Source organism: Tursiops truncatus, chromosome 13, assembly GCF_011762595.2.
Source record: "Tursiops truncatus isolate mTurTru1 chromosome 13, mTurTru1.mat.Y, whole genome shotgun sequence".
Lineage (NCBI taxonomy): Eukaryota > Metazoa > Chordata > Mammalia > Artiodactyla > Delphinidae > Tursiops > Tursiops truncatus.
This window is the reverse complement of record NC_047046.1, coordinates 31,122,881-31,145,950: the sequence shown is the minus strand read 5'-3', so window position 1 is coordinate 31,145,950 and position 23,070 is coordinate 31,122,881. Positions and strand designations below refer to the sequence as shown.

General features: G+C 43.9%; 1 protein-coding gene across 5 annotated transcripts in view; it reads left to right on the top strand.

Moving 5' to 3' along the window:
• PTPRM (protein tyrosine phosphatase receptor type M) overlaps window positions 1-23,070 on the top strand; it is a 747,728-nt gene that overhangs the window by 4,176 nt on the left and 720,482 nt on the right. The window contains exon 2 of one of the 5 annotated variants that reach the window (XM_073790536.1): window positions 10,099-10,192. The exons of the other annotated variants lie outside the window; for them this stretch is intronic. The gene's annotated coding sequence lies outside the window, so the exon portion shown is untranslated. The remainder of the gene's footprint in view (window positions 1-10,098; window positions 10,193-23,070) is intronic. 5 annotated transcript variants of the gene reach the window in all.

The following is a 23,070-nucleotide window of genomic DNA, read 5'->3' as shown; positions in this document are numbered from 1 at the left end:
TGTGGATGTAAAGAAGTATTGCTTGAGCTTAATCAATTGTTCCGATCTGGAAAAATCACAGGTTTTAGTCTCTGATGTTTTCAAAGGGTTATTTTACAGATTTTCAGTAGAGAAGTTACTTACATATACTGATATGTAGATACGTGTGTATGCAATTTGAGTAATTCTAAACGAACACGTAATGAACGAGTAATCTGAATTATGTCGTCACATGATATGAACCCCACCTGAGTCTCAAGCATAGCCTTTAGTTTTGGGGAAAGTTGGTTTTAGAATTTAGGTACTTCTGTGACAATTCGATAAAAGTTGATGGCTTTATTGGAAATTGTCGTAGTTTTATAACAATTGTAATTCATTCCAGGAATTGATAGGCTGTACGTATCTGTTTCAGTAGAGGCACTGTTTTGGATTAAGCGTTGTTTTCTCTCGGTTTTTGTTTTAGGTTTAGTTTTCTCGAATAAGCGTGTATTATCTAAATATCCTAAGACAGTTTTTAGTTAGGGGTCAGGCATTTTAATAAGTAGTTACATACTTTTTCAACAGTATAACATTTTTTTTTTTAAGGTGGTGTCTATCATGCTTTGTAATTCTAGGATTCTTCTCTTTGAAAACCAGCCTTCCCACAAACTTTTCTCCAGGGGCTTCTTATCTTTATGACCACAACCTATTAATAAGCTTATTTTGTAAGTGAGAGAAGGTTTCATTACTAATGTTTTTCAAACTCACTAATGAAAAGTTTAAAGAAGATGCAAAAGCACATAAACCTCCCATCAGAAGAGGATGCTGCTTCTCCCGTGGTTTAGCGTTTAGTCATCAGAAAGCCTGCATTTATACTGTTGCTCCAAAAATCAGTAGGTAGGGCCGGTGTTAGGTGGGGAGCAGGAAAGCTTTAGTCATTACCCTTGGTAGCCTGTGGTCCCCCCGCCATCCAGGGCGGGCGGCTGGCAAGGCCAGAGCCTGATAAAGGGGTGGGAACGTGGGAGAGGAGAATGAAAGAAGAGCACAGGTCTGAGAAGGGAAGGGTTGTGTGTGCTCACCTGTAAGAACACAGCTCTGCAGATCCCGGCAGGCAGGGTCGCTGCTCTTCCCCTCTCTTTGCTGTTAAGGGTGAAACGTATGGAGAGTTTAGGGAGGAGGATCAAAAGAGTGACAAAGGGGCAGGGAGAGCAGGTGACAGTCCTACACGTTGGTGGCTTTAGGTGGCCTGGGGGAGGGCGTGGGGTGTGTTCAGCCTGTGCTGCTGGTGAGCTATGTGTATACCTGTGATGCTCAAAAACCAGGCGTGCCCGAGGGTCGCCGGGAGTGGTCCTTCCCGACTTGGTCTCTATGGCCGGCATGGTGACTCTGATGTCCAAGGCCCCTGGCAGGTCCCACAGCATCCCCAGGTGATCCTGGCCATCTTTCGAGAAACGTTGTTCCAAAAGAACAGTTCTTAAAGTGTTGTTCTTGGACTAGAAGCCTCAGCATCACTCAGGAACTTGTAGACAGGCAGACTCCTGCCCCCTCCCCCCCACCCCCAGGGGGACAGAATCAGAAAGTCCTGGGGGGAGCTGGGGGTGGGGGCAGCAGTAGGTGCTAGAACTAGCCCTTCAGGAGCTTGGGATGCCAGACATAGAGTGTGAGTTCTAAAAGGCCTGGCATCCTCATTCTGCATTTTCAGCCTCCCTTAACAAGAGCTGAAAGGACCTAGGGATGAAAATATAACTCACGTCCATGCACTTGTGAACACCCCTGCCCCCCATCAGCACGGCCCAGGTTATGAACAGGCCGATGGGATGGTGCTGTGACTCTCAGCCTGTTAGGGAAAACCACCAGAGTGATGTTTCAAATAATGGTCTTATCTGGGGAAGATATTGGATCCAGCCAGTTGTGAAACGAAAATGAAAAAAAGTCTCCTCTAATTTTACTTACCACAGTGTAAAGTTTTAATTAAATCTTGCAGTCACGATTAGCCACTGGAAATTTCTCTGGGTTGATACTGTGTTTCGAAGATATTTGTTGGCTTGTTGTAAGAAGGGCGTAGCCCAGTGCACTTATTAAAATGATGCTTTTAATTCAAGTGCATGTTTATTGAGCACTTACTGTTGGGAAGGCCCCTTTAGGGGGTCGGGGAGGCATTGGGGGTGGTAATGGGCAAAGAACGGAAAGATACAGTTAACCGTACTTTGGAAAGTTGTCCAATTATTAAAAGTTTCAAAATCTACTGAAATCGAAAGAAGCAAGGACTGTCTTAGGCGAGAATGAGAAGTTTGCATAAAATTTGGAATTTTAATATGGAAATGTGACACTTTGCCTTTGGAAATGAACTTCACTTCCAAACAGAAAAGAGAAGCTTTTCAATATATACCTCTTTAAAGTACTGATAATGTACTTTAATGTATCTCCTAAGATAGAGCCTCGTTTCTCTGTTAGCCACAAAAGACAATCCCTGACTCTCTGTCATTTAATGCTCCAGGTAAACAAAATCTATTGTGATGTCATTTAACAGACATTTATCTTAAAAACACTGTCGCCAGACTTTCAGAGAATCAGTGGCAGGTGGAGTGCTTTCCACGTGGCAGGCAGGCCTCCCGCTCCCTGCCCCTCCGGCTGCCATCCCCAGCCCATCACTAGATGTAGCTGCATCCCCAAACCCACCTGCCTGCCTCACCCGCAAGGCTTCCCGGATGCATCTACTTACAGCTGAAGGAAGGCACGCTCTTGATGGGCCTTCACCTGCTTGTAACTCATTCCCATCAAAAGAAATTCTTTAGTGGAAGTTGCTGCATTAGTCGCACTTCTCAACACTGACCTCAAGACAGCTTTAGGCTCTGCCGTGATTTCTTCTTTTTCTGGCTGTGTCATAAATGGCTGCTGTTCTGTGTATAGCAGTGGGACTTGGAGAAGTAGTGTATCTGGCAGCTACCTCAGAGTTCATGGTAACCACTGGTGCCTTCACCATCAGGCCTTTCGGTAACTGACCAGAAGAGTGGCCACCAGCAGGTGTGTATGACGTGTTCACGAGGAATGGGGGTACCGCGCTTACATCTGCAGGAGACGCCTTCTCCAGCATCGCCGGTTCACGTATCTAATTCAGGAAGTCATTGAAATTTGGACATCTGGATTCAGTCCATTTTTCTACTTAAAACTGAGAGGACTCCTGAGTTGTTAAAAACTTTTTCTGTGAAGCAGAAAGTTTGGGCCCCGAGTTGGAGGCAGGGGGAGGGTGGAGGATCTGATGCAAGGCTGTGTCACTTACCTTCAGGCTGGGGCTCCAGGGGAGGGAAACTGTGGTGGTCAATGATCCAGGACCTGCAGCCGACAGCAGATGGGAGTAAAGTTGTCAGAGACTTGTCAAAAGGGAGAAGTTTTTAGACCTTTCCTTGGAGAAGGAGACTAGCGTTTAACAGAATGATTTATTTAAAAATACAACAGCCTAAGCAGAAGCAAAGCGTTTGCTTTGTGTGGGGCACAGAGCAGAAACACTTACAGAGCATCGGTTTTTCTTCAGATGGGTGAATGCTCACTTTCATCTCTTTCCTATTCAATATGCAGAAAGCAGATTTATTTCAGACAGTGAAAGAAGATGTTTTCGTTTGGGTTACTGTGGATGTCAGAGGCCCGGTACTTCTCCCCGGTTCCAGTGGTGGAATCAGAACCGGGACTCTGGTGGGCTTCTGACCATGGGTGAGGGGGCTGGAACACACCCCTGCAGTCCAGTCTCGATGGGTTCTGTTTGATTTCTCTTCTCAGCTGGTGTAGTTTGAGACATTTTAAATCATGTCATAACCAGGTGCTTGAAGTTGGCTTGTGATATTCTCTTTAGACACAAAACTATAAAGTTGTCTAAAGCATTTCTTTTAAAATAAATACTCATAGTATATAAAATCAAGTTACTGAACAGTGTTTAGCATGTAGTAATCACATAGTAAATTAATGAAGTTAATAAATATTTGTTGAAGGAATGAATAAATGATTGAATAAATTTCCCTTAGGGAAGAAAAAATATCAAATTACTTCTGCTTACTGCTGTTGTTTTAATCTTTCTATCAAGTTTGATTTTTTTTTAAAGCATTTGTAATCATCTTAACAGTAGGCCCAGGTTGTGGGTTCGGTGCTTGATACCCTTAGCAATTTATAGGGGCATAGAGATTCAGTCGCTAAATTTAAAGGTAAACAGTTACCTTTTGTTAATTAAACGTGCAAAAGTGAGCCTATAATTTTATCGTGTATAATAAAAATTTATAAATCAGTTATGGCCATAAAGTAGAATTTTGGTATAATACTGATCTCTAAAAAAAAAAGAAATTTACTATGAGGTAGATTGACCATGTTTCTACTCTAGGAGCATTCGATTTTAGTTACTGGAGTGTTAAAAGAACCATGTATCACCAGTAAGAAGTTTCCGTGACAGGCAATAGTATGTATCATCTCCTGTTTTTATTTCTGATATAGAATGAAATTAATTGCACCTGCTCAGAGCTCAGGCTGCACCTTTCCATCAGCTCATGTTTGATTCGCAGGCAGGCTCTCATTCCTTCTTCATTCACTGTGGCATATTCTCAGGTGATGAAACTTCACAAAATGAGGCTGCTTTGACAACAATCTTGTGATCTGTTCTCCACTTCCTAGACTTTGGACACCTAGGCCTAGGAACGTGGTGTGAAAGCTCCACGATTGACATCCGTTGGCATATGTCCTGTGTGTATGTTATGGGGGCTCTGGCCCTATTTTCTCTGTCAGTTACCATTTCATCCTGTTCGTGTGGCTTTTTAGAGAGCCTCTCCCTTTGTTGCTAGCCCCTGTGGGGAGCTTGCTGAGAGGCCTGTGTTATCGACCTCGGAAGGTTTGGAGCGGGGGTCCGGCCGTCACAGTGGGACTTGGATAACTGGAGGGTGTTGTGGCCTGATGTCAGCTCTGGGGCCCCTGGGGGAGGAAAGAAGGGCAGAGGTGCCCCGGCACATCAGGTGTTCCTGATTTCAAGTTCTGTTTCTGCCCCTGAACAGCCATGTGGTCTTGGACATGCTGTTGGATTTTTCTGAGGCTTAGTTTTCTTTTCTGGAAAAAATACCTTTTAGGAGTATCCTAAAGACTAAACAAGTGGACCAATGCCACGAGGTTAGGAGGCCTCATGAGGAAAAGAGGGGACCAGTCAGCTCTGCCATTGCCCCTTGTAGGTGTAACCACACGAACTCCCCGTTTTTCTGTCACAAAGGCTTAAATATTGGCAATGTCATATGGTTCAAACTCATAGATCCCCTGTCTGGGTCCAAGGCTTTGTTATTTGAGTTGCCTGGGGGCTCTATGGGTGGTGTGTATGTAGATGTGCTTATACACATATTTATGCTATAAACATATGGCCAACATTATGTTTTAAAGAAAAAAAAAAACCCTTGAAAGTTACAAAATGACCCCCTCAGAACTGGCACCGTGAAGAGCCAGCACCGCTTAGTGCTGGAAGGCAGTGTCAGACACCTGCATTGGAATCACCCGAAGCTCTTCTTGTAAATGCAGATATGGAGCCACAGAAACTGGTAAAGAAACACCTCTGATGATCTTTTTTTAAAAAAATTAATTAATTTTGTTTTGGCTGAGTTGGGTCTTTGTTGCTGCGCACGGGCTTTTTCTAGTTGTGGTGAGCGGGGGGCTACTCCTTGTTGCCGTGCGCGGGCTTCTCATGGCGGTGGCCTCTGTTGTTGCGGAGCACGGGCTCTAGGCGTGTGGGCTACAGTAGTTGAGGCTCACGGGCTCTAGAGCGCAGACCCAGTAGTTGTGGCGCACGGGCTTAGTTGCTCCGTGGCATGTGGGAATCTTCGTGGACCAGGGCTCGAACCCGTGTCCCTTGCATTGGCAGGCGGATTCTTAACCACTGCGCCACCAGGGGAGCCCCCTCCGATGATCTTGATGCTCGTTAAAGTTGAAAGCGTACTGGCAGGACGTTAGCAATGACTCAGAGACCCTGCCCTTTGGAGAATTTATCACATCTTTTCTGACTAGTGTTAAGAAAGCATCTGAGGATGGTTACATGAAGTTTCACGTACCACACTGTAATTGACTGGAGACTATTTCTCTTAAGAAGCAGAGGCTTTCTGGTGTCAGAAGAGAAAATGAATTACAAAACACGGTATTTTATAGAAACTAAGCCACTTTGTACCCGTCTGTCAACTTGGTGACCTCCAGTAAATGTGACATCCATCTGGAATTTTTAGGGTATAATAAAAGAATAAAGATATTTCAGAGAATCAGAACACAGATCATTTTAGATCTTTAGATTTGCAGCTGTGAGCCGAATTTTGAGATGACTCATTCAGAGAAGATAACAAGACATGATGACATTGGGGAGGTAATTTTCCAGCACTTATTTCTATCTGACATTCATTGAAACATGGACACTGTAGAAGAATCGGTCTTAGGGGCCCCATAAGCAGGGGCCAAAAGCGTGGCATTTTTATTGTAGTCGTTCCTAAAAGACTTGCTAACCTCAAAATGGGCATCCCCGTCTGTTACATCACTTGAAGTTTCCACCAGCTCATCATTTTGACCAAGGAAGAAAGGTGCTTGTTGAAATGACATCTCTGGGAGTGGTGGCTCATTAAGTCATCTTAAATATGACATCCCCAACTCGCTATCACCTCAATAAGTTAATATCCTTAGATGTCAGATTTCTCCCTCGTAAAATGAAGACGTTTGATTCAAGGATCTGTAGGGTCTCTCCAAATACTTAGAGAGTCTGACGATTGTCACCTGAGTTCACATTAGTTTGTCAGGTAGCACGGTGTAAGGGAATGAGGCCTGGATCCTTGGGTCATGTTTGATAGATGAGGGTGAGAGGGTCCAATCTGAGATGGCACCTGATGCAGCAGGAAGGTGCTTGTTAACAGGAAGTGGGTGTAGCAGGGATGTTGGAAGGATTTTAGGCGCTTCCCACGTTTGCCATCGGCTGCCTCTGCTCAGATGTGCACAGATGAAGCCTACTCTTTTCCTCCATACTTGGGGATGTAGCTGCCATCCACAGCTGCCACCAAAGGCTCTGCAGCAACAGGGATGTTTAGGCCGGGCTTTTCTGCTTAAATCTTGGCAACATAGATAAGCCTTATTTCAGGGGCTTAGAATGGATAGTAATAAGTGATAACTATATATTGGGCATTCATTGTGTGCTGGGTACCGTGCTGAGAGGCTATGATATTCTCAAACCTACCGCTGCCCACTAGCTAGTCAAAGCTTGGCTGAGGTCTTTGGTGGGAGCTTTGGGAGGTAAAGTGGTCTCCATTCCTAACAAAGCCAGGTTCCCTGAGCACGGGGTGCGTGCACTGTATTGCCTCTCTCTTCCCCTCCCGGTGCGCACAGATGCGGGTTGCCTTTTCCTGATTTATGCCTTGATTTGATGCCATCCACCTGTACTGAGGTGTGCTCTGTGCAAAAGCATTTCAAATGGAGTGTCGGGTCTGTTAGAAAGATGCTGGGTGATGTTTTATTATGTGATGTAGAATCTTTATAATGACCTTCTGGGGAGCTTCCTTCGGGGCCACAGTTCCAGGAAAAAGTTTGAGTTTCCTTGTGATCTTCCTTCTTGTGGACACAGCGAATTGTATAACTCATCACGTTTTCCTCTTTACGTGGGCTCTTAGGATGCCAGATTCACATATGTGTGCTGTAGTAGTTAGAACTTTTTTGAACAGAAAACCTCAGTCAAACTGGACTTCATCAAACAGGGGATGTGTGGGCTCTTGCAGCAGAGAAGGCTCTGGGTAGCCCAGCTGGTCCTAGTGGCTCAAGGCAGTCAGGAGAGTTCTGTGTCTCCCGGGCTGAGTCCTCCAGCTCCAAACCCAGTGGAAAGAGAAATTCCCTCCCCGCCAGCCGTACAGACCACTCCTGCCGCGGGGCTTGTGGAGTCAGCTCACGTCACCTGTCCCCACTTTAACCTCGTGCCCTGCTTGGCCCGCCCACTGGGCCAGGCGTGGGGTCCGCCCGCAGTAGCCACAGGGAATGAGAGTGCGGAAATTGAGGCTTCTCCACGGAAACTCAGGCTCTGTTACCCGCTGGATAGAGTGGCTGCTGCCTGGGCCTAAAGCCGCAAAACACCGAGAGCCACGATCTCTGCAGTAGAACCTTAATTCTGGCTCCTTTCCTGGGCCTGAGTCATAGTACCCCTCCTCACTTGTCTCACCTCATGCCCCTTTATCATGCTGTGTTTCATATATCATGATAAGTGCATTGAGACTTTTGGAACTGGGTGGTGGTGACGGCAGAAAATAAATGAGTTCCAAGTCTTAGCATCTGAGCATTCAGAACGCAACTTTTGTGTATGTGCACTTCTTTTATGTCCTAGTGACACCAGGAACATGGTCTCAGCTCATTAACAATGAAGAACACGGGTGTGGGAAGACGTCGGGGGGGTGTATGATAGCCGGGTTCAGTAGTTCCCCAACTTACTGTTTAAAGCATCAAAACCTTTTGGTTAAGCAAAATCTTACATGGGTAGAAAAGCCTAAAAATCTTTTGGTTAAACAGAATTTGATGTGGGCAGGTTTAAAAAATGACTCTCCAAATTGGAAAAGCGGGTATCTGATGAGCTACTGCCCAGCAACAGATGCCCCAGGCTTGGTGGCTTGAACGACAGCCATCTACTGTTTTTCCTGTTCTGTGGAGGGGACGCGTGTCTGCTGGTTGGCCGGCTTCAGGCTGGTCTAGGATTGGCCTCGGCTGGGCTGCCCTTCACGTGGTCCTCCACCCTCCAGCAGGGAGAGTTTCCAAAGAGAGAGCAGAGCGTTGCCAAGGCCTCTTGGCTTATACTTGGGGAGGGCACGTTGTCACCTCTACCTCATATCCTTCTGGTCACAGCCAGTCACATGGCCAGTCTGGAATCTAGGGTGGGGAAATAGACCTCGCCCTTGGTGTGCGGGGTGGCAGGGCCACGTTGTGAAGGGTGGACACAAGGACAAGGGGAGAATGGGGCCCTACACAGGGCTCTGCCAGGCCCCAGGGCCTGCGTCCCGAGTTGCCTCTGCTTTGCAGAACACAGTTGGGAAATCATTGGCACATGAGAAAAGGGAATATAGAATTGCAAGACCTGCATTCGAGGGCCCACCGGCCACTTGCTGTCCTCTGAGGGGAAGCTGTTGAGCTCGGTGGACCCAGTTCCTTATCTGTGAAGAGGGTCATTCTGGGATGTTCTGATTCAGAGGTTGGCTTCAGAGATCGCATATGTTAATGGATGGTATACAAAGGAACTTTTATAAAGTGCTGTGTCTCTGGGTGTATTCTGGAGGTGATTAGAGTTTGCTTAAACCTGAGTTCTCATCCTGGCTGTGTCATTCATCAGCGGGACAGTCACTTGGCTTCTCTGAGGCTGTTTCTTCATCTGTGGAGAGCGATGCTGTCTTCCCCCTTGGTCACCCTGGGGAGAACACAGCGCCCCATCTGTAAGAGCCACAGCCCCTGTTCCTCTTAGAGGCCTGTGGCCACAGGATAACCTTGAGCCGTTGTCTGGTGTGTTTCCTTTACGTCTGCAAGCCCCAAAGGGTGTGGGTCCCCAAGCCCCAGGTTTTCTGCGATTTGTAATTCGATTTATCAGCTTATTGCTACATCCTCTGGCTTCTCAGGAGCAAGGGAAGAGGAAATAGGAATATTTCATGACGCTAGGTGTTGGTCCTTCGCGTGTTCGTTACCTCCCAAAACAGTCCTGTCAGGTGAAATGGTGTCTCTGTCATTTGATGGTTTTTTGGAACTGAGGCCCCAACATTTCAGGATGTGGCACAGACAGTGCGTACAACTCTTTGTGGATCCCAGGGGACTCCATCCCTCCAGAGCCTCTGGGGCCCAAAGCACAAGGCGTAATTTTTAAGTGTGCTTAAGTATTTCATACAGTTTCTCATTTTGGTGTTAAGGACGATTGTAAAGTTGGTGTAAACCAACAGTGCACTGTAGCCACTGCTATTTCATAGCCTCTGAAATAGCAAATTAGAAGGAAACGTACTCAGCTTCTAAGTAACTTGCACGAAATGAATGGATGAGAGCTGTTATCCATATTTTTCACAAGCAGAGGAGGGGTGAATGCTGTTTTCTCCATGGTTTGAAATCCTCTAGATAGAATTATATTTTTGTAATTTCTTGTTTTAGCATTTGGAGATCGGATTGAGGTGAAAAGTGTAAAAACCTTCGCAAAGCTCTTGTCCGTGTGTGTTCGTGGTCTCAGGGGCAAAATGCCACTAAGGTCAGTGAGATTTTATTTAAGACTTTTCACTTCAGGTGGAGGTGAACAGGCCTTTGGAGATGGTTGTTAATCACCTTCTTTAGAACAAATTGCATTTGCTTTTGAGCTTGGACAAAGGCAAAGATAGCACGTAGATCCCTACTGGAAGATTGAAAACACTTCAATGAGTCAGGTCTGATTGCAGTCATCACGGGAAAGAACTATTTGGTATATAATAGTTTACAAGGGTTAGGTACTTTGCTTATTTAAATCACTTTTTTTGTTGCAACATCATTGGGGAGATCTATGCCAAAATAAACCGTGCATTAATAAAAGTAGAATAAGTGAATATTAAGAGGTTATTAGCATCTTACAGAGTGACTTTTTTTTTTTTTTTTTTTTTGCGATACGTGTGTCTCTCACTGTTGTGGCCTCTCCCGTTGCGGAGCACAGGCTCCGGACGCGCAGGCTCAGCGGCCATGGCTCACGGGCCCAGCCGCTCCGCGGCATGTGGGATCTTCCCGCACCGGGGCACGAACCCGCTTCCCCTGCATCAGCAGGCGGACTCCCAACCACTGCGCCACCAGGGAAGCCCTAGGTTTTTTTAACAGAAGTATTTGTGAAATGATTGTCATTGTTAACAGATGCAAATTTACATGTAAGTACCTATTTTGGAAAGATTCCTGAGCAACTGGAGGTAAAATGAGGGGGTCTGTCCATTGCTAGGGATGAGGGAGAAGCCAGGACTGGACCTTGGGATTCTGATGTTTGGTTCTACCCCCAGGTGGCACGTGATTTGGGTCAGGTCTCCTAATTGTGACTCAGGTCCCAGAAGAATAAAATGGATATTATAATAACTCCTTCGAGTGCCTAAATGATGAGGATCAGATTAAATAATTTAAACATTTGCTTTCTCAGCTGCAAAGTCTTGGCCACTTGTGGTCATCACACACCTGGGTTGGTTGTCGGGGTTGCAGCCTGAGTCAGGACCTTCTGGGGGGCTAATCTGTGTGCCTGCAACCCCCCTCCCAGGCTGGTGTTTAGTGAAAATCAAAAAGCTGCCAGCCCCGCGTGGTCCTCCTTTTGCTCTTTATAGATGGGAAACTGCGGTTAAGTTGGCATCTTTTCTCCTTGGGATGCTTTCTGAGCGCATCCTGTTTGTTCTCTTCTGGACCAGCCCTCATGTGCCAGGATTATCACTGATGCCTCAGTTCTATGGACCGAACCCGAACACGGGGTGAGGCATCTTCCATGGTGGGGAGGATAGTTCAAGAGTTGTTTGTAGGGCATCCTTTTCCAGAAACGAATAATTATTGAGGACTAAGCCTGGACTGAGGCAGGTGAGATCCTCCGCCGGAGGAAGTGGCTGTGGCCTCGAGGTTGAGGACTCGTGGGCTGCTTTGCGCTCAGCCCTTGGGGTCCAGGGGTGTCCAAGATGAGGGCTGGCTCACAGGCACCCACAGAAAAACTCGATGGGCACAGGCAGGTGGAGGGCTGGCCTGCAGGGAGCTTGAAGCTGACTCTGCAGGAAGGGAGACCCTTGAGGGCAGCTCCCAAGCCCACAGGGGTGGGTGTTGGTGGAGATAGGACCCCCCAGGGGGCCTGTGGGCACTCCTAGGTGTTGTTCAGAGGGAAGGGAGAGAAGTGACTTCCAAATATCATCTTTAAATGTTTGGGTTTTTTTTTTTTCTCTTTAAATGGCATGTCTCCTAAGCAATTAAGTTTTTGAGGTGGTGGTTGTCTACCTAGAGTAGATGCAGAAGGGAAAAGGCCTGGGGAGTTGGGGAGAGGAACCCACTTTTCATAAGTTTTTAAATTGGAAAATCATTTTGTGGCTAATGTGGTGTCTCTCCCTCTGTCCCCAGGCTGTGGAGCCTGTTTGCTGCTGTGTTTAAGGGTCTCTATGCGGGGTGGGAGTTTGGCCACAAATAGGAAAATGTGGGGTGTTAGGGAACATTCAGGAACCAATAATTTCTTCTTTATTACCACACTTGGTATCACTGTCCCAGGCTTTCTCTTTTTCCTTTTCGTCTTTCCTCCTCCATCTACATCTCCTGTAATAGGTGGGTTTTAAAAGAAAGTGGAGAACAGGTACCTGTACCCCGCTGGACCATCATCCCTCTTACTGTTGAGAAATTATCAGTGACAGTCTACTTGGTGTCCTGTTACTCCTCTGAAGGGTGAGGACAGGACAGAGGGTGTTGGTCCCAACAGAGGGAAGTGGTGAGTGAAAGCATGACCATGGCCATGCCTGTCAGGCAGTGGTGGGTGCTTTCTCTGTTTTATTTCTAACCAGCACAGCAGTTCTTAAGGGTTAAAAGATTATATAATACAACGAAGGGACAGCCAATGGTTATTGAATACTTAAAATGTCTAGGCATTATTCTAAGTGCTTTTTATGTGTATTACCTGGTTTAATACTGATAAGCACCTAAATGACCCCCATTTCACAGGCCAAGGAATAAGCTCAGAGGCTAAGCAAAGGGGCGCCTAGCTCAGGCAGGTTGCACGGGCAAAGCCTGAGTCTGAAGCCGCTGAGCCACAGAACCTGCCAGTTCTTTGTATCCGACACAGTCAGAATCCCCCTGCACACACCATGGATGTAACCTGCTTCTATTTCAAGACTCTGCATCTCTTTGTATGTATCCCTTTGACTGACTCGCTGGGAGTCCAGGAGGGTGGACAGATGCTTCAGGCAGACAGGGCAGTGGTCCCTGAATGACAGGCTGAAGGAACGGAGGAGAATCCCAGCTCTCGGGATGACTTTCCCAACAGAGTCAACGGGTGGATTTACTCATTCTGGAGACAGTGTTGTAACATAACCAGCAAAACTGGTAAGAGTCAGGAACAAGGTTTGCAAAACTGGTAAGAGTCAGGAACAAGGTTTAGATCCTGCTTTATGAGCTCTTGCTCTAGTTAAATGTTTTTGCTGAACCAGGAGCCAATGCCGGTAAGTTCCAGGATTTGTGGAACTTGTGTGTCCAGAGGTAAAAATGATCAGACACTTCCTTGCACGTTGAAAAACTCACACCTGAAATTTTGCATCATATGTTTATACAGTTGAGGAGGAAATTTATGCCCTATGGTAAATACTGACATTTTAAGGTAAGACTTTTACAAAAATCTTATAAAGGCATCCATCAGAGAGAGAATCCAAATACCAAAGGCATTTGATACGTCCGTTGGCCATTTAAAAATACATGAACGAGGTTTTCTTTAATTGAGAGAAATTTTACCTGACTAATTTTTCTTCCTGAGCTGTTATTTACATTTTATTTCTCCATAGAATCTTATCCTGTTATAACATGTTTAAACTTGAGAGTCTTTTAGTGATGACTTATCAAACTTCTCTGCAACAAAAAACACGTATAAGAATGAAATTTTAATTCTATTTAATTTCATTTTATCTATTTTAATTTCTAGCAACAGAAATTATTCTTAATGACTTATAAGTTGACAGCTTGATTAGTTTCATTCCCCAAATTGTTCAAAGCAAAAAATTGGAAACCAACTAGTCTCTAAAGGATTTGTTGTCCAGTCCTGCACCTTCTCATTTGCTGGCAGGTAAACCGAGTAGATCACATCTGTTGGTTTTTAACTTAAAGGCAGCTTACTTAACCAGAATTATAGAAATATTCAGAAGTGGTTCTGAAAACAAAAATAATTTTAATATACTTTATAGTCAATGCATGCTTTAAATATACATGTATATTATGTAAATATATATATACATATATATATCGGGTTGGCCAAAAAAGTTCGTTCGGGTTTTTCCATACATCTTATGGAAAAACCCGAACGAACTTTTTTGGCCAACCCAATATTATGTTAAAGAAATATATATGTATATACACATATACACGATTTTTGGTCAAACCTTAGAAATGAAGATTTAGGCTAATCAGTGAATGAAAAAATGTATGATACCATTCCATTTATCATAGCAGTCCTCATCAAAGCTGTCATTCAAATCAACCTTACTTTCTATCAGAAAGAGTCTAACAGTTTTTAATTTCAAATAAGTGTTAATTTGCATTTTGAGGAAAAGATTTAAAAACAGCAAAAAGAAATATGACAGATTATTAAAAGCAGTTTAGTCAAGTTTAAAATGATGTAGATTTAATAGAATTAATTATATTCTGTAATAGGTTATAAAACCATGGCAAATCTATACTGTTTCTCATTAATTTATGGGAATGTAATATAATGGTCACCTAAAATTACGAGGTATTATGAAGTGACGATTAGGGTTAAAAAAGCATGTGCCGTTTTTCTGTTAAATGCATGTGAATGTGTGTATTGAACTCTGGTGTTTTACCTCTGGGAATAAAGAATTATGGACATACTTTCAAAAATAACTACATCAATTTCTGAAGATATAGGGATCCAGTTTTTCCTATGGATGTAAAAGAGAGAAGTACGTGCTACTCAAAATAAATTGACACGGCAGCAAACTAAAACATAGCATGTTTTTGTTAAGAGAAAATATTAAATATTTGTGGGGGTTGACTTTCATTGAAAAACTTGCTTTATAAATAAATGTTTCATAAAGTAGATATTAACTGTTTTACTGTATAATGCAAACAGACCCTAAACTAAATCTCAAGGATTTTTATTTGTGAATTTTTCCTGTGTAATTTGAAAAATGTGGAAAGTGTTGCAATTATATTGAAAAGAATCAGCGTCAGGAACGTCCACATTTTTACTTGTTTGACAGTTGTTTTATTTCCAGCTAATATCATGCTTGAGTGTGAGTATATTTGCTAGAAAAGAATCATTATATTTAAAACTAATTTTTTTGCATTATTATTTACTGGTATCATTTTTAAAAAAATTTTCACCAGTTCTTTGGCTGTGAAGTGACTTCTTTATGGTCAAGGGAAGGAAGATGTGTGGTCGTTAAATTTATAATATATCTGATTTTATAACGTTCCACAAGGACTAAAATATTCTGTCTCTAGTACGGTACATTTTCTTACCTTTAAATGAAATATGGATACAACAGGGAAGGTCATGGAGCCCTACAGTGATTGGCTGGTGTTTGAGTCATCATTAAAGAAGGCTTCCTTGACAGTTACAGCTCACATTGTTTCTTTGAAGCTCTGGACGTTTTTATACTGGAAAAGTGTGCCTTCCTTTTGTATGGTGTGACATCTGTTGAGAAAAGGCGGGCAGGAAAGGAGGACCTACCTGATGCTAGGACGGGAGTTGGTGCCCTTTCCGCCGTCAGCGCTGTGTATGCCTTAATTTTCCCATAGCCTTAGCTGGGAGGTCGCCTGCTCCGTGGCTCTGTTGGGACTTTCACACTGACACTGGAAATGATGGGGCCGGGCCCTATGACTGGGGGTCCGTAGCCTTTATCTTTCTAGCTAGAGATCTTAATTAAAAAAAAAAGACAATTTTTTAGAGCAGTTTTGAGTTCACGCCAACATGAAGAGGAAGGTACAGAGATTTCCCATATGCTGCTGCCACCACGCATGCGTGGCCTCCCCCATCATTGACATCCCCCACCAGATGGTATATTTGTTACAGTCGATGAACTTGCACTGACACATCCTTATCACCCGAAGTCCATAGTTTACACTAGGATTCCCTCTTGGTGTTGTGTGTCCTATGGGTTTGGACAAATGTGTAATGACATGTATATGCAGTTACTATCACTGCCCTAAGAGTCCTCTGTGCTCAGCCTGTCTCTCCCCGTGCCCCTCCCCTGACAGGAAGAGGCAGAAACCCAGCTGGTGAACTTGGGTTTACAGTAAGTCCATTCTAGTCTTGACTAAGTCTGTGACTAAACAAATATTTTATGTTCCTCTGCTTCAGCTCCCCCTCCTGAGATGGAAACAAGTCATTACAATTTAAAAATAATTTAGATGGACTTTAGCTTCTGTTATTAATAATTATTATATGAATACCAAACAATAAACTCCTGATTTGACATGAAAGAATCTTGCAAAAACATTAGTTTCCCATTGTGTAACTAAATCTGCTGGACAATTGGTGGTTTCCTGTTGAATTCTCACAACTTGGAGGGAACAAGAGACACAGGGGGCTGTAGCCATCCTTCAAACCGCCTGCGTGTCTCCAAGGCACTGTATTTATTTGAGATTTCCTTCTCCACTTTGTGTGGCCTTTCTGATGTTTCTTTAGTGGGATGTGGGTAGGAATTGTCTTACTACCTGGATCTTGAAGCACAGGCTAAATGGTTTGTTCAGGCCCTAGAGAAAGCCAGGGCTCTGGTTTCCTGTGAGTTCTAAAGCCAGGCAGCAAAGCTTTTGTGAACCCACTACTTGGGGAAATGATGAAGCATATTATCCCTTTACTAAGAGGAAGGCACATTTCTCCTTTGAATTGGTTTCAGAAAATAGAACACCAGCAGCTAGTCATTTTTTTTTAGTAATTTTCATACATAAAGATATTTATAATGTGCTTTGAGTGAGACTGGAAAACATGGCAGGATGGTGGGTTATTTGAGATCAACCCATGGGCCAGGGGTTGTTTCCAGAATGATGACCCTCTAAAGCACAGGTCTCTAGAATGTGCACCCCTGGAGTGTGGAAAGGTGATACATCAGTATGCAAAAGGGGGACAACTTTATTTAAATGTGAAAAAAATCCATCCTAAGGGAATGAGTGGCTATGTATGGAGAATCCCCTGAAAGCAATTCGTTAAAGCGTTATTTAGAGTAGTGAAAAGTTGGGAACTCCGGAAATACCCAACAATAGAGAATGGATTAAGGCATGGTCTATTCCTATGAGAGAATGTCATACTGATCACAGTATAGAGATGTGAGGCAAAAACTAGTGGCAAAATCATGTGTACAGGATAATGCCAACTTTATCAGATGATTCAAAATGTTTTTTTAAAAAATCTATGGAAATGTATAAAGTAAAAGCAACATATTAATAGTGGTTCTTTCCGGATAGCGGATTTGTTGGTTTTTTGCTTTCTTTTAACTCTTCTATGTTTGCTAGATTTCCTTCGATGTGTTTATATATCCATCTTATGTTGGGAGAAAGTTATTTAAAATAGTTGTTAGGGGCTTCCCTGGTGGTGCAGTGGTTGAGAGTCCGCCTGCCGATGCAGGGGACACGGGTTTAGTGCCCTGGTCCGGGAAGATCCCACATGCCGCGGAGCAGCTGGGCCCGTGAGCCATGGCCGCTGAGCCTGCGCGTCCGGAGCCTGTGCTCCGCAACGGGAGAGGCCACAATGGTGAGAGGCCCGCGTACCGCAAAAAAAAAAAAAAAAAAAAGTTGTTAGGTAAGAGTTGATTCCATGAGTAGTTAACTCAGTAAAGAAATGTGATGATTTGGGGAGTATGAACCAGCAGAGAGGAACCGAACAAGGGAAAGAGGAAAATTCTCAGAGGACACAATCTACCTCCACTTTCCCTTGCTCTAAAATGTGTAAAGCACAAACCATATAAACGTAGGTGTGAGAACACACTGCAGTGTGATTTTTAAAAACAGATTGTACCCTTAGCCAGCTGTCTCCTAATCCTCACTTGGCTGGCTTTTCTGTTGGAATTGTTTCTTTGCTAGAATGTTAATGGATTGGTTAATTTGTGAGCGGCACTCCTAATTGTATTAAATCTCTACAACCTTATTAAGCATTTGTGCAGAATTAGATCAGAGAGTTTGGGGAAGCAGCGTGCCAGTGGTCGGAGGGAGGGAGAGACAGGCTAGCAAGTGGGTCTGACCCCATCCCCACATAATACAGCACAGAGTGAAAACCCCACTGCTGGAAGTTCAGAAGGATTCTAAAGCACATAAAACAGCCTCCTTGCTGTATATTTAAACACCACTAATGAGAGAGAGAGAGAGAAAACCAGAACCAGCTTGTTCTTTTTATTTAGATCTGTTAGGATTTACTTTTATTTGGGGGAAAAGAAATGAGTAAGAACTAACAACATGTCAAGAGTACTAGGTTTTTAATTCTGGTCGCCTGTGTTTCTATTTAGATACCAGGGTAAAGGTATTCTGTGCTTAAAGAGAGAGAAACGGTTTCAGAAAATAGAGTTGGACCATGTTTATTTTGAAAACTAAAGCCCCAATGGACTGAAATATACTGCTTCTTAAAATCCATGGTGGACAGCTACTTCCTGCTGCAAGTAAGGGGAGTGCATTCGGCCCCTGAGAAGGCTTAGCGCACCTTCCAGCAGTGGGTTTGGGGAGGATGGATGAGGAAGCTTTAACATTGACCTCTGGGCATGCTGACTGTGTCCCATCGCTTATCTGTAACTATCGGTGTACGTTTCCCCCCAAAGTGGAAAGTTTATTACTCAGGATTATCACAACAGTAATGGAAAACCAAGTAAAACTTTTTAGCAGCCTTTTGTTAGATTTAAAGTTATCGATTCCTTGTATTGTGTGCCTTAGCACTTTCAAAGGATACTGAAGTACTCTTAAGGATGAAGACGGTTCAAACCCAGAAGCAGTCAGAAGTTTTACTTTCTTGATAGCTCCACAGTACTGTGCTAAGAGTGTTTTTCTTGTCACTGTGGTTTTAAATTGGATGGTCCCACAGGTTTCGAGAGTCACGTGGAAAATAGAAAAATAAAGGCTATCGTTAATTTTAGAAGTTGTACATCATCATGTTTGTGCCGGGGATATGGGCTTGGAGTGTGAGAATAAGGCAGGTAGGACATTAAGGAAAGAGAGGGGGATGAGATGCTGCCTTTCCAGCTCCTGGGGAGCTCAGCTCAGCGTGTCTGTCACACGCCAGGTCAGGAAATCTGTAGGGATGTCCCAGGGTGTCCCCCAAAGCGTTCCTCGCCTCCACTAGGCAGGATCTGCCGTTTCCTCTGCCTGGATGCCATGGGGATGGCCCTGCCCTGGTTGCCACCAGCACAGGGTAGCCTTGTGGCCCTCCCTCCTTGCTGGCTGCAGTGTCCCGCCTGCTCTGGACCGTTCCTACCCCCTGATGTGGGGAGCATTACACCCAGCTAGTGGCTGCCAGCCTCCCATCTCAGAGGCAAGGGAAGCGGCTCCTTATTTTAGTCCCTGCTCTGGGGCTGGCGGTGAATTGGCCTGACGTTTGTAGTCAGCAGGGTCCTAGAATAGGGGAGTTAAAAGATTGGAGTGTGTGTTATAAAAAAGGGTTTAATTAGTAAATGCAAAGGTGGTGAACTGTGTGTGTGTGTGTGTGTGTGTCTGTGCACACATGTGCTGTGGCTGGGGGTTGAACTGCAGATAAAGGGGCCCTTTGCTTCGGAGCCCTTCCATGGGGGGTGGGGTGGTGTGGAGGCAGAGAGTTGCTGGAGGAACTTTCCATGTTTGTGAGAGGTGAACAGGGGGTGTGGCTTCCCCTCCCACCTGGATCTGAACATTTTCCAGACATGTACAGCAGGTTCCTTCCGTTCCTCCCAGATCTTCTAGGTCCTTGTAATAATGTGAGCACATTTCATGTTGTTACTCAGTTAAATATATAGGATGCTTCCTGGAATAAAATTGGTGGCAAGGAACGTGTGCCGACTGACTGCTTAGTTAATAATTGCTGGTGTGGAGCGTTCCTTTACTTTGCTTTTTTCCCCTTAATTGGCTGAGTATTAACAAACTCCTGGTTTGTTTCAATGGCGCAGCCAGTTTTTAATGGTTGTACAGAAATTTCAGGACGAAAGCTAAAGAATTAACATAATAAATAATTATTGTTTCCAGAATTTTTTTGCTGTTAGGATTATAAAATGTGTTAAAAAACAAAGCCACTTGAGCAGAAAGTAATTGCCCTGACAAGCACGGTGCCAGCAGCGTTCATAATGGAGCAGCCCTTCCCTCAATGTCAGGCAGATTTGCGTCCCACGGAAACGTTTCCTCACATTATGGAAATGTTCTTTTCCCATCAGCAGTGGAGAATGAAACTCCAGGCTTCTAATTAATCTTGGCTGACGTTTGATTTCATACCCAAGTTCAAGGCAAGAGGTGGTGGGGTCTCCCCGCTCCTGCCATGTACATGACCACAGGCAAATTTCTCCATTAATGTCAGAACACATCTGTGTGGCTCATTGTCACTGCCACACGTCAGTCATTAATGCATTAGCAGTCACTTCCGTCCACTTGCTTCCCGCTCATTCCCTGCTAGAGGAAAGAGCATGGCAGGAATTTTACTTTGCAGGCCTTTAACCTTGAACCTCTGTGTTCATGACATAAAGAGCTTGTAATGCTTTACAGATTATAACTTGTAACGCTCATATGTTTTCTCCCAGCTGTGAATCTCAACAGCTTGGTGAGGAAGGCCCTACACCCTCAGTTCACAAAGGTGGGGACCAAGATTCAGAAAACCTACGTGGCTTTTGTTCCTAAGTCAGATGGAATGACGTTGTTCCTAAGAGGGTTAGAGGGCTCCTTTGAGGATAGAATTGTCTTCACCATGTCTCTCTATGACACCCCTCTCACCTCTTGCCCCGTCTAGTTCCTGAAGATGTTAGGGAAGCAGTAGACATTTTTGATTGTCCAAAGGAAAAAGAAAATCAGTTGTATAGAAGAAATGGTAAGATCAATTCCCATTAATTAATTTGAAGTGGGGCATCCAAGGATAAGAAAACTACTAACATAAGAATGGAAAATAACCTGTATGTACCATTAGATATCGGTTGTGAGCTCCCTGGCGATCAGTGGAAGAGGGAAATGCAGGTAATCTTGCTCTGAGAGAGAAACCCTTTTCCTGCGCCTGGGTTTCCGCCGAGGGCTCTGTGTCAGCAGATCCAGTGATGTAATGGGCCATCCTTCTCATGGACAATTTCAGAGTCATTCTGGCAGCGTAACGCACGCAGCTATTTTTTCCTTTCAACCTGACCTCCAGTTTGAAGGAATACCTTAAAACAAGTCAGCGAAGGCAACTCTGTGGGAGGTACAGAGGATGCCTGGCTGATTTGATTGAGGGACAGAAATCAGCATACCTCGCTGAGGGAAAAACTGCTTCTTTCTTAAGTGATCGTCCTCGAAGCCCACTGCTCTACACTGCGTGTTGACGGCCGAGACCTCAGCAGCCCTGTCGCTGCGCTGTGGACTTCTAGAGCCTTCCAGTCTCTGAATGGCCAGGCTGGACTTGGACAGGAGCCAGGGTGCCCTTGAGGCGCAGACAGGACTTGGCTGTGATCCCAGAGAGCCCCACTGTTGCTGATGGCAGGGGCAGACTTTGCTGGGAGGATTTTGGAGCAGGCAGTCACCACGGCTGTAGGAAAACCTCAGGAAGGCGCCTGTGAAGTATCAAAATCTAAGCAACCTCAAGGCTTTCCTGATGTGCCTCAGAGGAGGAATCAGCTGCAAATAGCCCCTCTAGGAAGGAAACAGATTGACCTGCATGTGGAATGGCTTTTTTTTATTGGCTCCTTAAGTGCTGGGGAATATCTATCAAACAGTGACTTTTGTTCTGTTCAGCACTTTCAAGGGGGATAGTAATTAGGCACAGGTTGTTTGGGAACACCTGTTCATGACAGTGTCACCCTAGGAGATGCAGCGTGGCTGAGGGATGCTTTTTACCCCACAGAGAAGTCTCAGGTGGTTGTGTCCATAGAAGAAAGTGGGGCACAGATACTTCAATAGTGATGTTGCTCTATCTGCACTTTTAATATGTTCACCGTCACTGATAGATAGAGGGCTTCCCTCTTGATGGTATTATGAATGCTTCTGCTCCCATTTTTGGGTCTTTGCCACATTCTGTCGTTCATCTGTGAATATTTGAATTTGATGTACATCTCCTATCCTGAGGCCACTTGAAGCAGTGAAGTCTTCATTTACCAAGATAATAATAAAACCTAACATTTTCATAGTTTTGCAGTTTTTATTTTTTCCTTCTCCCCCAAACTAATTGTGTCCTAAAAAAATAATCCCATGAGATTGATAAATAGCTGTCGCATTTTAAAGTTAGGGAAATATACTTAGGCCTGGAAGGGCTAATAACTGGGATGTGAACAGTGGCCTTCGGGGTCCACACCCAGTATTCTTCCCATGACCCCATAGAAAATGTATCAAAAAAAGATGATAGGAAAATTTCCCCAGCTATCTGTTAGTTACAGACTAGGAGAATAAATACTCATGTGTTAAAACGTCGAATTCAAGTTTTTTACTTCTAAATGATTAAAGATATTGAAACGGAAATTCAGAAGTGAACAAAAGCAAATTGAAATGTAATACATTATTTTCAGTTACCTTTTTAAAAATATTGTATTTTCTTTCTAGATTTCCAATTATGAAATACTTTTCCACTAAATATTTAACCTTTAATTGGGACTAAATATATAAACTTGATACTTAAGGTGGGTGAGTTTTTTTTAAAAAGAATTACTGAGAAGGGTTGCTCAGGTAAAATCCCATTTGCTATTTTTAGAAAATGACCTAATTTCTCTCTTTCATTTTGGAGGTAAGCGCTAGAGTATTATTTCTTTCTGTGCATAGACTTTTTCCAAGGCGTTATGTTTCTTCCCCCTTCCCCTAATAAGTAGGAGGGTGCTTCTTGGTCATCCCAGTGAAGATTCTCACCAGATAGGCACCTCATTTATAATTAGGTTAATTGTTTTTAATTGAACTTGATCATTCTCTGTCCCCGATCCCTGGAATGCTATGTGGCATATATAGGACGCTAACTTCTTCAATAAGTGAATGAGTTTCATAAATTATTGCATTGGACACCTCACCTTTTACCCTAAAACATCGCTAGCAGCAATCTCGTTATGTAGATAACCTTTTACACTTGATCTTAGCCAAAAGGCCAAGAAGCGATTGTAGATAACCTTTTTAAATGTGTTTGGCACACATACTTTGAATTTAAATCTTCTAAGAACATTTCAGTAGAATCATTTTTTTGTAGTTTCTTTAATTTTTATATATTATACAGTTTCCCCTGTAATTTCTTTTTGTTAAAGATAATATTTCTTTTTTCATAGAGCAAGTTTGGAAAATAGTAAA